The following is a 14,046-nucleotide window of genomic DNA, read 5'->3' as shown; positions in this document are numbered from 1 at the left end:
ACCATGACCTTTGGTAATGGCTACTCATGACTGCATCTCCAGTGTGTCTGAATGCCACTGGAATATTGGAAATGGCCAGACTGATGAAGTTATTAGTCATGAGTCTTCCTTATGAAAAGTGGATTTGAGCAACCACTGGGCATGGGATGAGGTCAGAACAACATCCGTCTGTGCTGCAGGGACAACTGCTTGTGTCTGCTATTGGTGATTTGAGTAGAACTGAAAATACACGTGGACTAAGATGTTAACTGTCCTGTGCCATCACCAGGGGGATTATCAGTTGATCTGCCACCTGTCTTCAGGAGTTTCAGCCCACTTATGATCAAGACTCTCTTGAGGTGGTGGGCCAGCAGTGCTAAAGCACCACCTCCCACTAGTGAGCTTAAAAACTTGGCATCTGCCTCTATCAGAGTTGTTGGTCACTTCTATCCAACAGATAGTCTACTCCCCAGGTGTCTATGCAACTACTGAAGGGTTTGCAAGATATGTATACACTGTCTGACTATCTGCCCCTCCGGATATACTTGGTCCACACCCATGCTGATCCTTTCTCTGCTGCCTCAGCTGTAACCCTGCTGGTTGACTTGATCTCTCTTCTAGTGAAGCCAAGGTAATGCAGCCACTTCTGGAAAGTGAACGCAATAAACCCATGATAGCCTACTTCGAATGGATAGCATGAGACCTTCCACCCTCTGTCTCTGCATTCTGATCTTAATTCTGCATACTTGGTTAGCTTGCGCTCATGGGCTTCATCGATGTTGTCTTCCCAGGGGACTGTGAGTTCAACAATAACCACTTCTCTACTGGTGTCAGACCATACGATTATATCTGGACGCAATGTGGTGAAAGCTAGTCGCTCCGGGAGACTGCCTTTACCATCCAGGCTGACTTGGAGCCCTTTTTCACAAATGATATGCGATGTTCTGTGCAGCATGGGGCATGAGATAAGTTGTGCTGCAGTACTCTCTGCTCAACCGCTTCTGTTACAAATTTGAGAACATTGTTATGTCTCCAAGTGTACATGCCGCTGGAAAGATTGACTCTGCATGCACTCAAAATATGTTGAAGTGTTCCCTTCTCGCCACAAGCAGCACACCTGTCTGTCTTATCTTCAGACCAGGTGCTGAGGTTGGCAGGTGTTGGGAGCAGGTCGTACGCTGCTCTCCATAGAAAAGAAATGTGGAGCGGTTCCATCTGCCACAGAACATTCCAAGATAGATGTCGTTGTTCAACACTTTCCCACCAGATCCAAGCCCCTTGTTTGGCCAGGCCAGCTGTTTTAGCTAACCTCTTCTCCTCTTCTACCTCTCGTATTTCACCAGCTCTCATCCCAATTCAGCAAGGAGCATGTTCCTTCGTAAGATAAAAGGAAGGGAGGACATTCTCAAGAGAACACCACAAATGATGCATCTTGAGAAAAATTAGCAATGCAACCTGAGGGTAAATTCCTTATTTTTCTTGCGGTTCAGTTCTCACCATATGTAATTCTCTAATGGTGTGTGTTTTTCCACCCTGGTTGCTTTTTATTAGTACAACATGATTGTACAGAAGGATTTATTCATTGCTTCTGATCATTCATTACATTCAGGCAGGCAAGTGGGGAAACTTTATCAGTTGTAGGGCTTATTGTTGGAATTACAGATTTTAAAATCAATAGAAGTACGTGTGAACATCAGCTTGATGAAATGCGGGAGGGTTTTATATGGTAAAGTCTAATTTGCTGAAATGGCAGGTTGCCTTTCAGGCAGAAAGAATCAGAGCAGAATCACAGAGTATCTCTGTGGAGGTTAAGTGCAAGTCAAGCACAGAATATAAATGCAACATGCAGGAAAAGATGCTGCTTGAAGCTGAATTTTGAAATAGGATTTTTTTGGGGTGGTTGGGACAATACGGAAATAAAGTCACAGACGTTGTGGAAGGTGGTCTACAGTCAAATCAAGAGTAGTAATGCAAGGTTGTCCCTAAGATCGACACTTGAGTTCTGCTGATCAGTGGAGAAATAGAGGCCATTCAGCCCATCAAGTATACTCTGCCATTCAATAAAATAATGGCTGAGTTGCATCATATCTCCCCTCTTTTCCTCCCCTGCCCAGTAATGACAGAAGGTTTACATCCTGAGATGTTAGCCGTGTTTTTCTTTCCACAGATGTTGCCTGGCTTGCCGAGTATTTTCAGCATATTCTGGTTTACTTACGTGAGCTCTTGATGAATTGATGCCACAATATCCACCAGTATCACTGAGGTGGAAGCTGAGAGATCACGCATTTCTGCTTGGTTTTGTTTGTGAATGAAATGCCAAGGGACAAAATTTTAAAACTTTATTTGAGTATGTATTTTTAGGTAGTGCCAATTATGAAGGCAGAGATTAAGAGGTTTTCACTGTTCTGACTGGTTATTGTTTATACCTGTTGTACTGATTACACACCCATTATAGGAGCTGATTTGAATTTGAAATGCATATTGAGTTTATAGAAGTATTTATGTCCATTAATTTTGTTCAATCATTGAGAGAGGCAGATAAACAGAAATCCTGTCTGTATCAATTTCTTTCAAAATCAAATTGAATTTTTAAGGAAGGAGATGTGTTAAGGAAGAAAATAAGTTTATGGGTAAAGGTCTCCATAATGCATTGGAGTCCATTTTATATCAAAATACCCTGTTGTTCATCATGTCGTAGAACACTACAACAAAGAACCAGACCCTTCTGTTCATTTAGTCTGTGCTGAACTACTGTATTATTGTGCCTAGTCACATCGATCCGCATCCGGCCCATAGCCTTCCATCTAAGTCTGTCTTTAATATTCAAATCAAAGTTACATCCACCACTTATGCTGGCAGCTTGTTCCACACTCTCACTGTCCTCTGAATGAAGAAGCTTCCCCCTCAGGTTGCTCTTAAACACGCAAACACGAGGAAATCTGCAGATGCTGGAATTTCAAGCAGCACACATAAAAGTTGCTGGTGAATGCAGCAGGCCGGGCAGCATCTCTAGGAGGAGGTACAGTCGACATTTCGGGCTGAGACCCTTCATCAGGACAAACTGAAAGAAGAGCTAGTAAGAGATTTGAAAGTGGCAGGGGGAGGGAGAGATCAAAAATGATAGGAGAAGACAGGAGGGGGAGGGATGGAGCGAAGAGCTGGACAGTTGATTGGCAAAAGGGATATGAGAGGATCATGGCACAGGAGGCTGAGGGAGAAAGAAAGGCTTTTCATTCCAGGACGAAGGAGATGTCCTCCTTTTTTAAAGAAAAGAGGCTTCCCTTACTCCACCATTAACTCTGCTCTCAAACGCATCTCTCCCATTTCACGCACATCTGCTCTCACCCCATCCTCCTGCCACCCCACTAGGAATAGGGTTCCCCTTGTCCTCACCTATCATCCCACTAGCCTCCGGGTCCAACATATAATTCTCCGCAACTTCCGCCACCTCCAACGAGATCCCACCACTAAGCACATCTTTCCCTCCCCCTCTCTCTCTGCTTTCCGCAGGGATCGCTCCCTACGCGACTCCCTTGTCCATTCATCCCCCTCATCCCTCCCCACCGATATCCCTCCTGGCACTTATCCTTGTAAGCGGAACAGGTGCTACACATGCCCTTACACTTCCTCCCTCACTACCATTCAGGGCCCCACACAGTCCTTCCAGGTGAGGCGACACTTCACCTGTGAGTCGGCTGGGGTGATATACTGCGTCCGGTGCTCCCGATGCGGCCTCCTATATATTGGCGAGACCCGACGCAGACTGGGAGATCGTTTTGCTGAACACCTACGCTCTGTCCACCAGAGAAAGCAGGATCTCCCAGTGGCCACACATTTTAATTCCATGTCCCATTCCCATTCTGATATGTCTATCCACGGCCTCCTCTACTGTAAAGATGAAGCCACACTCAGGTTGGAGGAAGAACACCTTATATTCCGTCTGGGTAGCCTCCAACCTGATGGCATGAACATTGACTTCTCTAACTTCCATTAATGCCCCATCTCCCCCTTGTACCCCATCCATTATTGCCCATCCTGTGGGCTTCCCCCCTCCCCCTTTCTTTCTCCCTAGGCCTCCTGTCCCATGATCCTCTCATATCCCTTTTGCCAATCAACTGCCCAGCTCTTGACTTCATCCCTCCCCCTCCTGTCTTCTCCTATCATTTTCGATCTACCCCCGGCTTTCAAATCTCTTACTGGCCCTTCTTTCAGTTAGTCCTGACGAAGGGTCTCGGCCCGAAATGTCGACTGTACCTCTTCCTATAGATGCTGCCTGGCCTGCTGCATTCACCAGCAACTTTTATGTGTGTTGCTTGCTCTTAAACATTTCACCGTTAACTCTTAACCCATGACCTCTAATTTTAGTTTCACCCAACCTCAGTGGAAAAAGCCTGCTTGCATTTACCCTATCTATATCCATCATAATTTTGTATTGCTAGAATGTTAGATCATAGAATGTTAAATCCTCTATCTGACCCTGCAAAGCCCCAGTTAATATAGCTACAGAGTTGGTTAGTGTTGTCATCTCCATCAGACTCATCTCAACCTGGCTATCGACCAAAACCAAAAAGTCGTTGGAATTACTCCCTTACATTTTGCATTTTACCATGTGCATCTGCACAGGAAATGAACCCATATTTTTAACAATCTAAATGTAATTCTTTTAGGAATATGACAGCATTTCATTAAATTTGAAAATGAAGGAAACACTTGCATCTGAACTCAAGATTCTATAGATACTGGGAATTCCAGAGCAACACACAAAAAAGCTGGAGGAACTCAGCAGGTGGGGTAGCATCTATGGAGAGGAAGAAATGTTCGCCAATAAAATCTTCTTAGGCTTCCAGCCAGTTACAGGTACCAATTATAAACAACGTTTCAAAGACACACTTCACCTTCTTCATCAAGGATGATGTTGACCCTCCCTTGATGCTGCCTGACCTGCTGATTTCTTCCAACACTTTGTGTGTGTAGCTCAAGACTGAAATCTGTATAGAATCTTGCATGATTTCATGATGTCTCATAAGTCTTACAATCCAAATTTATATTTAGCTTCAAAATGTTTTTTATGATTATGCATTTGCCTGACTTTTGTGGACTGCAACAAAGGACATAAAGTACTTATGGTCAATTACCACAGTCTTTTAGTGGACTTTTTATCGGAGACTTGCAGTGATTAGAGATGCTTCTCAAAAAATCAGTCTCCACAGAGATGGGGAAAAAATAAAGCATCTCTTTTACCTATGGGACTGAAAGGCTCTCACTATATTATGCAGATTTTAAACCAACAAAGGCACTTAACCACACATTGCTCTGCGACTACACCGGTGCCAAGCTGTATGGGTCCTAATGCCTTTCCATTGGACAACATCGGTGGCGTGGAGAGGGGAGATTTGCAGCATGTGCAACTGCTGGTCTTCCATACAACCTTGCCCAGGACTGCGCCCTGGAAATCTTCTAAGGCGCAAATCCATAGTCTCATGAGACTAACGGATGCCTATAAAACCAACAAAAAATGTTAAGATCATAAAATAAGGTTGATTAAATCTAGGAGAATATAGGATAAAAGAGAGTGATTAAAAAGAGAAGAACAAAAAAATGCTGAGGGGAACTGATAATTTTAAGTACTAAGACACCATGCTTGTAAATCTTAATGGTTATTGACAGGTTGTTTGTCAGTAATCAACATTCAGCATGACATTGACTTTCACCTCGATGTACCAGCTGCAATTCCAGCCAGTGCATTTACTGGATGTCCGGTGAATGTATCATAATTTAATGTTCTTCATGCGCCTGATTACTGAGTCTCTCTGCAAAGCAATGATATTTTGAAGTTTGTGAAGAGAAAGCCACTCAAGTAGAAATTTCCTTATTTTTCATTTTTTACATTATTGAAAGTTACAAAGTGAATTGCTCCAAAGCAGTGATAAATGCTAATAATGTTCTTATGGTAAATGTATTACTGTACCATGTATTGTTTAGGATGTTACCAGTACTCACCTAGATCACTTATTTCTCTACACCCAGCATTAAGTTCACAAAAATTCCATAATACTGAACAGATCTACTGTTGACAAGGTGGAAATGTATAAGTTGGTAAATTGGCTTATTATTACTAAAATGGGTCGACTATTTTCACACATACTGAGGTACATTGAAAAATTTGTTTTTCATGCCATCCATGCAGATCAGTTCATCACATCAGTGTATTGAGGTTGTACAAGGGGAAACAATAACAGAATGCAGAATAAAGTGTTGCAGGTACTCAGAAAGTGTGATGAAAGAAGACAATAATGAGGTTGATTCTCAGGTCAAGAGTCCATCATGTTGTATTAGGGAATCATTCAATAATGCTATCACAGCAGGATAGACACTATCCTTGAGTCTGGTGGCACATGCTTTCAGGTTTTTCTATCTTCCATCCAATGGGAAAGGAGAGAAGAGAAAATGTGGGTAGGTGGCGGTCTTTATGTTGATTACAATGAGAAGTGCAGAGTCCACAGGCTGGCTCGTGGCATGTGCTGAGCTGTGTCCACAACTCTGCAGTTTCTTGCCATTTCAGGCAGAATAAACTCTGTTTTTTGAAAACAAACTGAGAGAGGAAGAAAGGAAGGAGTATTGTGCAATGTTAAACCTGCTATGCACTTTAATTGATGAAGAAAATTGGATATGGTTCATAAAGTATGAAAAATAAGGGAATGAGAAAGCAGATTTCTGAACGGTCCATGAACCCTGCCTCATTATTCCTTTCATCTGGCCTATTTATTTATTTTGTAATTTATAGTTTTTTATGTTTTTGCACTGTACTGCTGCAACAAAATGACAAATTTCATTTTGTATATAAGACAGTGATTGTGATTCTGTCTTGAGACAGGACACATGCTGTGTATGAAGGGGAACTGGTGAATTTTCAGAAAATGCTAAATAACGGTTGTTGCAGAAATTAAAACCTCCTGGTCTAGGAGTTACTGTATTAGTATGGGAGCAGGATTGGCTTATAAAGAGAAAATACAGATTGTCAAGACCCAAGCAATGTATCAGCACGGCACTGGCCTCCCCACCATCGAGGAAATCTTCAAGATGTGATGTCTTAAAATGCTGCATCCATTGTAAGGACAAACATCACCCAGGATATGCCCCTCTTCTCAATTCTACCATCAAGGAGGAGATACAGAAGCTTAAAGACACACACTCAATGATTCAGGAACAGCTTCTTCCCCTCCACCATCAGATTTCTTAAGGGTCAGGGAACCCATCAACACTATCTCACTGCCCTCTTTTTACACTACTCATACTATTTTTTCTTCAAATAAACTTGATTCTGATTCATAAGATGTAATGGTTGGTGTGCTACAAGGACCAGCACTGAGGCTTGAACTTTTTTCAGATTCTGCATATTATTTGGAAGAACAGAATGTACGGTTATTAATTTTGCTGATGACACAGAGGTGGGTGGGAAAATGTTTAAAGAGGAATTGAGGGCTATGGAGAACTGGTAGAGAAGAGGATGAGACCTGGGCAGATCAGCCATAATCTGACTGAATGAGGAGGACAGGGTTGTTGGGCTAGATGCACTACTCCTGCTCATATTTTCTTATGTTCTTTGAAAAGCTAACAGAATATTATTGCTTGTTATGTAGGGAATTGAATACAGATGAGGGAGATTACATTGTGGTAGTATAGGGCATTAGTGAGACTACAGATGGAGTACTGTGTACAGTATTGATCTCCTTACTTCGGAAGGATGTAAATGAGTTGGAAGCAGTTCAGGGAATGTTCTGACACCTGGAAGGGATGTGTCTTTTCATGAAGAAAGACTAGGGAGGCTTGGGCTTAAGTCGGGTGGAGTTTATAAAAGTGAGTGACGACTTGATTGAAACACAAAATCCTGAAAGGATGAGTATGGAAAGGATGTTTCTCTGGGTAGAATCTATAGCCCAGAAGCACTTACATCTACACTGTTAAAGTACTTTGAGAGGTTAGTTATGGCTAGAATCAACTGCTGTCTCAGTAAGTACCTGGAACCACTGCAACTTGCCTGTTACCACAATAGTGGATGCGATCTCATTGGCTCCTCACCCAGCCTTGGATCACCTGGACAATACTAATACTTATGTCAGGCTGGCTCTTTATTGACTACAGCTCAGCATTTAATACAGTCATTCTCACAGGTCTGATCAAAAAGCTCCAAAACCTGCCCCTCGTACCTCCCTCTGCAACTGAATCCTCAGCTTCCTCTCCAGAAGATCACAGTATGCGGTTGCAAAATAACAGCTCCACCTTGTTGATAATCAACACTGGTGCACCTCAAGGATGTGTGCCTAGCCCACTGCTCTACTCTCTCTCCACCCATGACAGCATGGTCTGTCCTCTGCGAGCATAATTTCTTCTGTTTGAAAGCCGCTTCCATTGTGCTGATTAGTTTGTTTAAAGTTTGTGTTGCTCTTTTCCCATTGATTGGCTTTTGGGTGCAATGGTGCCCATCTCCAGTTCCGGGCACCCTGGTGTTATAAAAGATGGCACATACAGATGGGTTTCTCCCTTTCTTTTCTGCCACCTACGAGGCCCGACTTCAGGCTGAATTTGTGACTATTCCCGAAGGATCACTGAGAAAGACCATTGCAGACATAGAGGGCCTCCCCCCTGCACTTTGTTTAGTTAAGTATCTGCTCAGAGCGTGCATATTTCTTGGGTTTTATAAATCAGGGAGGTTTAGCAGAGTATCTACACAATTAAAGAGTAACTGATTGTATGGTGAAGTGGTTTTCGATAGCTTAGACAAATACTTGTTTAGCTGGGTACTTGATTTTGTGTTTCATTGTTTGTTAAATAAATACCTCACACATTTTTAAATCAGTGTCTATTTCATTCATTGGATCCCGGAACCTGCTCTTCCATTTTCCATTTGACATAGTTGGCTGGATCCAGTGTTTGCTACAGAAGATGAGTATTTTTATTCAGATGAATAAGAGGGATAACCCGCCCTCCTCACAAGCAATGCCGAGTCCCTGGGTGAATAGGTGATAGTCCAGGATTTGATAGCCTCGCTAACCTCAAGCAGGGTTGTGGACTACCTATAGATTGGTCAGGTCACTTAGATTCCCCCCGGGTTGAAAACAGACACCGCATCCTGTCCATATTTAACTTGCTATGATTTCCCAGGAGAAAGGGGAGCTGAAGGGATGTTTTCTGACTGCTTGCAGCCATGGTAAAGCACCAACACAAGCAGATCGCGGGTCTTAAGGACGAGACTGTAGAGTTGCGTTAACACAGACCCAAACCACAGCTCTAAAACGGTAAGGGTACAGAGATAACCTGTTGGCTGATGAAGGTACAGAATTTAGAGGCAGCTCTAAGGGTTAACTGGCAACTGGATCCCACTAAGGTTCGAGCTATGAGAAGGGACAATGATCTTAACATGTGGATAGGGAATGGGGATGGCTGGCTAGAAGGTGAGGATCCAGAAGAGGGGATACAGTGGAATTCAGGGATTCCCTCTCAAAAAGATCACCCTCCCTCCATGCACCCAAGACCTCACAAGACAGGCTGGTGGCCATGCAGTCCCATACTTGGCAAGTGACTCTTCCACCCCAGAGATGGAAGGGGATGGTCATGAATGGGTAAGTAGTAGAACGATATATCCCTTTGTGACCGCAGTGACCAGATAGTTCTCCACTAAGAAACTGGTGGAATTAGGAGATTGATTCAGACAGAAGTCTGGGGAGATTCTGGCCACGTGGCTATTGAGGATATGGAATAGGAGTGGGGGTACTGGAGTGACCCTATCTAATGCAGAGATGAGTATTTTAGGGGGCTTATTGTCTCAGTTTGCGATTAATAGTGCCCTGAGGTCATTGCCCACTTTCCAGGAGGCTAATTTAATGGAAAGAGTGGTAGCGGCAGTTAGGGTCAGCTATCCCTCCCTCCTTGAATGCGATTCAATCCCTGGGTGGAATGAAGCACAGTAGAGGGAGGCACTAAGGACCTTCACCAGTGGGCTGTCATTTACAGAATTATACAATGGTAGTGATGTGGAGTTAGCCTCTGCTATGATTGTACATCTGGTTATGGTAGTGGCCAGCCATCTAAAAGGAGTAGCACTGTCTTTAATAGGGCCAGCAGTGGGTCATCCCATAAATATAGCCAAACAATTGTTGCAAGGATTAGAGAATGTAGATGAAGGTGCACGTAGTCAGGCATGGAAGATAGATAGGCAGACAAGGGCTGCAGGATCCCGTATGATCCATAAGGAGATGTTTCTAGCACTGCTTAGTGCAGGGATGCTGAAGGAGAGGATTGATGGAGTTGCGACTTCTACCTTATATGAGATGTGGAGGGAACACTGCGAGGGGAAGTCTGGTAAGGACAAAGCCAAGAGAGGGGAGTCACCTTCTAACCTCTCCTTGGATAGAAGCTCACCTGATCGCACGCCAGTTTCCATGTCTCAACATCATAATTCCTTATATCCCGCACTGGAGTCATTACAAAAGGCTGTAGCTGTTCTCCAGTGGCAGCAAGTGCCCATCCGTGGGTGGTGTGTCCGTCCCTGTCCCAATCCCGTAGGGGTGTGGTCAGGGCTCATGGCAGATATGCTTGGTGGTCCTTTCCCCACCTGGGGATCCGAGGCCTTACATACTTATTGCGGTGCATTGGGGAATGGGGAATGTGCAGCGATGTACAGCACTGGTAGGATCGCGGGTGGTCTGTCAACCTGATAAGATACAGGGCCCCAGTCAGCATGTTCTATTCTGGACAGCCGGAGGTACCTGAAAAAGCTAAGCGTAAGATACTGAATACTGCCATCCCCACCTCTAAGGAGGAGACACAGCGTTCTGTCGTACTCCTGGGATATTGGCACCAACATGTACACCGTCTGATCACAATATTTCGCCACCCCTCCCCCATATCAGGTTTCCTGCAAAAATACCATTTTCCAACGGGGTCCCGAACAGCAGGCGGCCTTTGAAGCTGCCAAGCAGGCCGAGGAACAGTATTGACCATTGGCCCTGTGACAGGGTGGGGTACCCTTCGAACTGCAGACCTCAGCCACTCTTCTGAGGGTTTTGGACTAAGACTCTCACTGAGGCAGCAATCCGAGTTCTTGGCCTGTTATTTGGCTTTGTCAGACAGGCTCTGAATCGGTTGTGCTGCGACACCATTTTCCTGTCACGCAGTGGTGAAATCTGACAATGCGACTGACAAAGAGGGCTGTGCCCAGCGGTCTTATCAAATGGAAATGGTATGTGGCAGACAGGGCCAAGAAAGGTCCTGATGAGGAGAGCAGGCTCCATGAGCAAGTTGTGTCTTAGCCCGAAGTCGCCATTGCAAACTCGATGAAGTCCCTGCAATCGACCCCTCACCCATGCAGTGGGGTAAACCATATGATGATTTGACCCCTGAAGAACAAGAAGTCTGGTTTACAGACAGCTCTTGCCATTAGTGGAGCGTCAAGCAGTGGTGAAGGCTGTGGTTCTCCCTAAGATGGGAAGTGTTGTCACAGAAGAGGGAGAGGAGAATCCAGTCGCTAATGGCATAGTGATATGGATACCTCAGGGGTACAGGAACAGGGAGGTGCATGGGGGATCACTTTGGGAGCGCCCTTAATGGGGGGTGGGGTGCATGCCAGCGGTAGATGACCGTCTACCATGTAGATGCTGGCACTTCTCCGGACACATCCATAACGCTGCTGTCGATCGAGCGGCGGAGATCAGTGTAGCCACTGTGTGTTCCCGGGAGGAGGATCGCGGGCACCTTGTGGACTGGGCACATCAGAAGACTCGGCATTTGGAGTAAATGAGGCGAGGAAACGGGCGGAGACTCGAGCGGTGGCGTTAACTTACGACGAAGCCCGAACGGCAGCTGCAAATTGCTCGACCTGTCACAAGTTCAGCCCAGAGTACGGCCGGCGGGTCCCTCCGGGCATATTCGAAGGGGCAGGGGAGCCGGTCAGATGTGGCAGATCGATTACATTGGGCCTCTGCCGCGACAAAATGACGAGCGGTATGTGCTGACAATGTTCTAGTTCCAGAGCCGTGAGCCTGTGCTGACCAAGAATACACATTTAAAGGGTTGCTGCGTTTGTCATCTATGTATGAGGTCCCCTGGGAGAATCAATCAAACAACGGCTCACATTTTATAGAGCTAAGATTCAGGATTGGGCTACGGAATGTGGAATGTCCTGGGTGTTTCACATCCTATTTTACTCTCTGGCGGCGAACCTACGAATGGGCTGTTGAAACAAATAAAGCCACTGACCCCTACCCTACTTCAGGGTGGCTGGGTGTGCTGCAGCAAGCGCTCCATCACCTGAACTCCCGGCCGGCAAGGTTCTCCGGTATCCCGGCATTTAATGGTGTCGGACCCTCCGCAGTTAGAGGAGAAATCAGGGAAGGGCCACCGGACGAGGGGGAGATCGTAACGCGCGGACCGGGGAATACGTGGGTTGCGTTACCGGGAATGACCCAACGATTAACCAGGGCAGAGTGAGTGTGTGTTCCGTGCATTACAGGATGGCTGAGTGGTGGATGCCGACGGCAGTGGCGACGGTGCTGATCCACAACACGTTCCCGCGAATATGCAAACAGGACTACTGTGTCGGACTGCAGGATTTGTTCACAAAACATTGAAACACGCCGCGGAAGGGTTGCCATTAATACCAATCCCTTTTGATGATCAGGATAAAGACAGCTGGGGGAAATTATCCAGTTTCTTGGGTTTTGACACTTTGTTTTGGGGAAAACCAAGGCTTATTCCAGCCAAGCTCACTCCATAATATGGCCACGGTTTTAAATAATTTGAGCTTTCATAACCCCCGGAGGAGTGTGTTTTAGGGGCTGGTGCTTCCCCACATGATTTGTTTAATTCCGAAGTTCCGACCCTAAAAGTAATTCCCCACCCGAGAGGTAAGAGAAAGGAATGCTGGTGCAGACGGTATGATGAGCACAGGTGAACCAATCGGTGGGGTAGAGAGTGCGAGCGGGAAAGGTACCCGGGGCCGGGGGTGGCAGTGTCTACGCCGTATGGTGCCGTAAAGGTGGATACTCCTTGGACGCTAAAAGGCACTGACTGGATTTATGACTCTCGGGCCTACCCGTGGGGTGGTACTGTCGCTGCTTTCCGAGATATGCCGTGCCGTTCATCACCACCTCAGAGCTCTAAGTGAGCGCCTTGCCGAAGAGGGGCGGCGTAGTAAGAGGGCTCGAACGGCAGCCGTTCCCGGGTGCGGAACTGCTAGGCTGTCTGGGAAATCATACGCATGGCTAAGGAGACGGCCGTAGCTCTCAGGTACCGAGGAAGCGTTAACCCGGGTTTCGGCTCAGGGAGTAGTTATTCGAATGCCTGTTTACAGAATTGGATGGCTTTCGATTACCTGCTCGCAGAGAAAGGTGGTACTCGTGAAGAATGCTACATCTTCATTCCTGACGAGTCGGGGAACATCACTCATTTGGCCGATCACAAACAATCGGTGAATAAAATTATGAGAGTAGGGGATCAGGCCATAACTATTACACCTCAGGCGGAGGTTGGTGACCTTTTGGGGCATCGAGGAGTAACTATTGGACATAATACTGGGTGTTATACTTTTGTCTTGAGACCATAGTTTAACGGGACATCTACTAGCCTGAGGATTGAGTTATCGCGACATTGCTACTTTCGAATGGCATAGACCCTCAAATAGTTTCTTCTGTTTGAAAGCCGCATCCATCGTGCTGATTAGTTCGTTTAAAGTTTGTGTTGTTCTTTTCTCATTGGTTAGGTTTTGGGCTCAATGGAGCCCATCTTCTGTTCCGGGAACCCCGCATGTGCAGAGGGCTCCCTCTCTTTCTTTTCTGCACCCACAGGGCCCGGCTTCTAGCTGAATTCGCTTAAAGAGCATTGCGGACATAGATGCCCTCCTCCCCCTGCGGTTTGTTTAGTTAAGTATCTCTTCGTAGCATGCTTACTTAATAGGTTTTATAAATTGGGGAGGTTTAGCAGAGTATCTTTTCATTCAAAGAACAACTGAATGTGTGGTGGTGTGATTTTGGATAGCTTAGACAAATACTTGTTCAGCTAGATACCCAATTT

At 45.6% G+C, this 14,046-nt stretch overlaps 1 protein-coding gene across 1 annotated transcript in view; it reads left to right on the top strand.

Annotated features, from left to right (window-relative positions):
- Positions 1-14,046, top strand: part of LOC134358777 (VPS10 domain-containing receptor SorCS1-like) — a 1,326,002-nt gene that overhangs the window by 351,530 nt on the left and 960,426 nt on the right. The window lies entirely within an intron of this gene.

Source organism: Mobula hypostoma, chromosome 19, assembly GCF_963921235.1.
Source record: "Mobula hypostoma chromosome 19, sMobHyp1.1, whole genome shotgun sequence".
NCBI classification, from domain to species: Eukaryota; Metazoa; Chordata; class Chondrichthyes; order Myliobatiformes; family Myliobatidae; genus Mobula; species Mobula hypostoma.
Note: the sequence above shows the minus strand (reverse complement) of the source record. Positions and strands in the feature narration are given on the sequence as shown.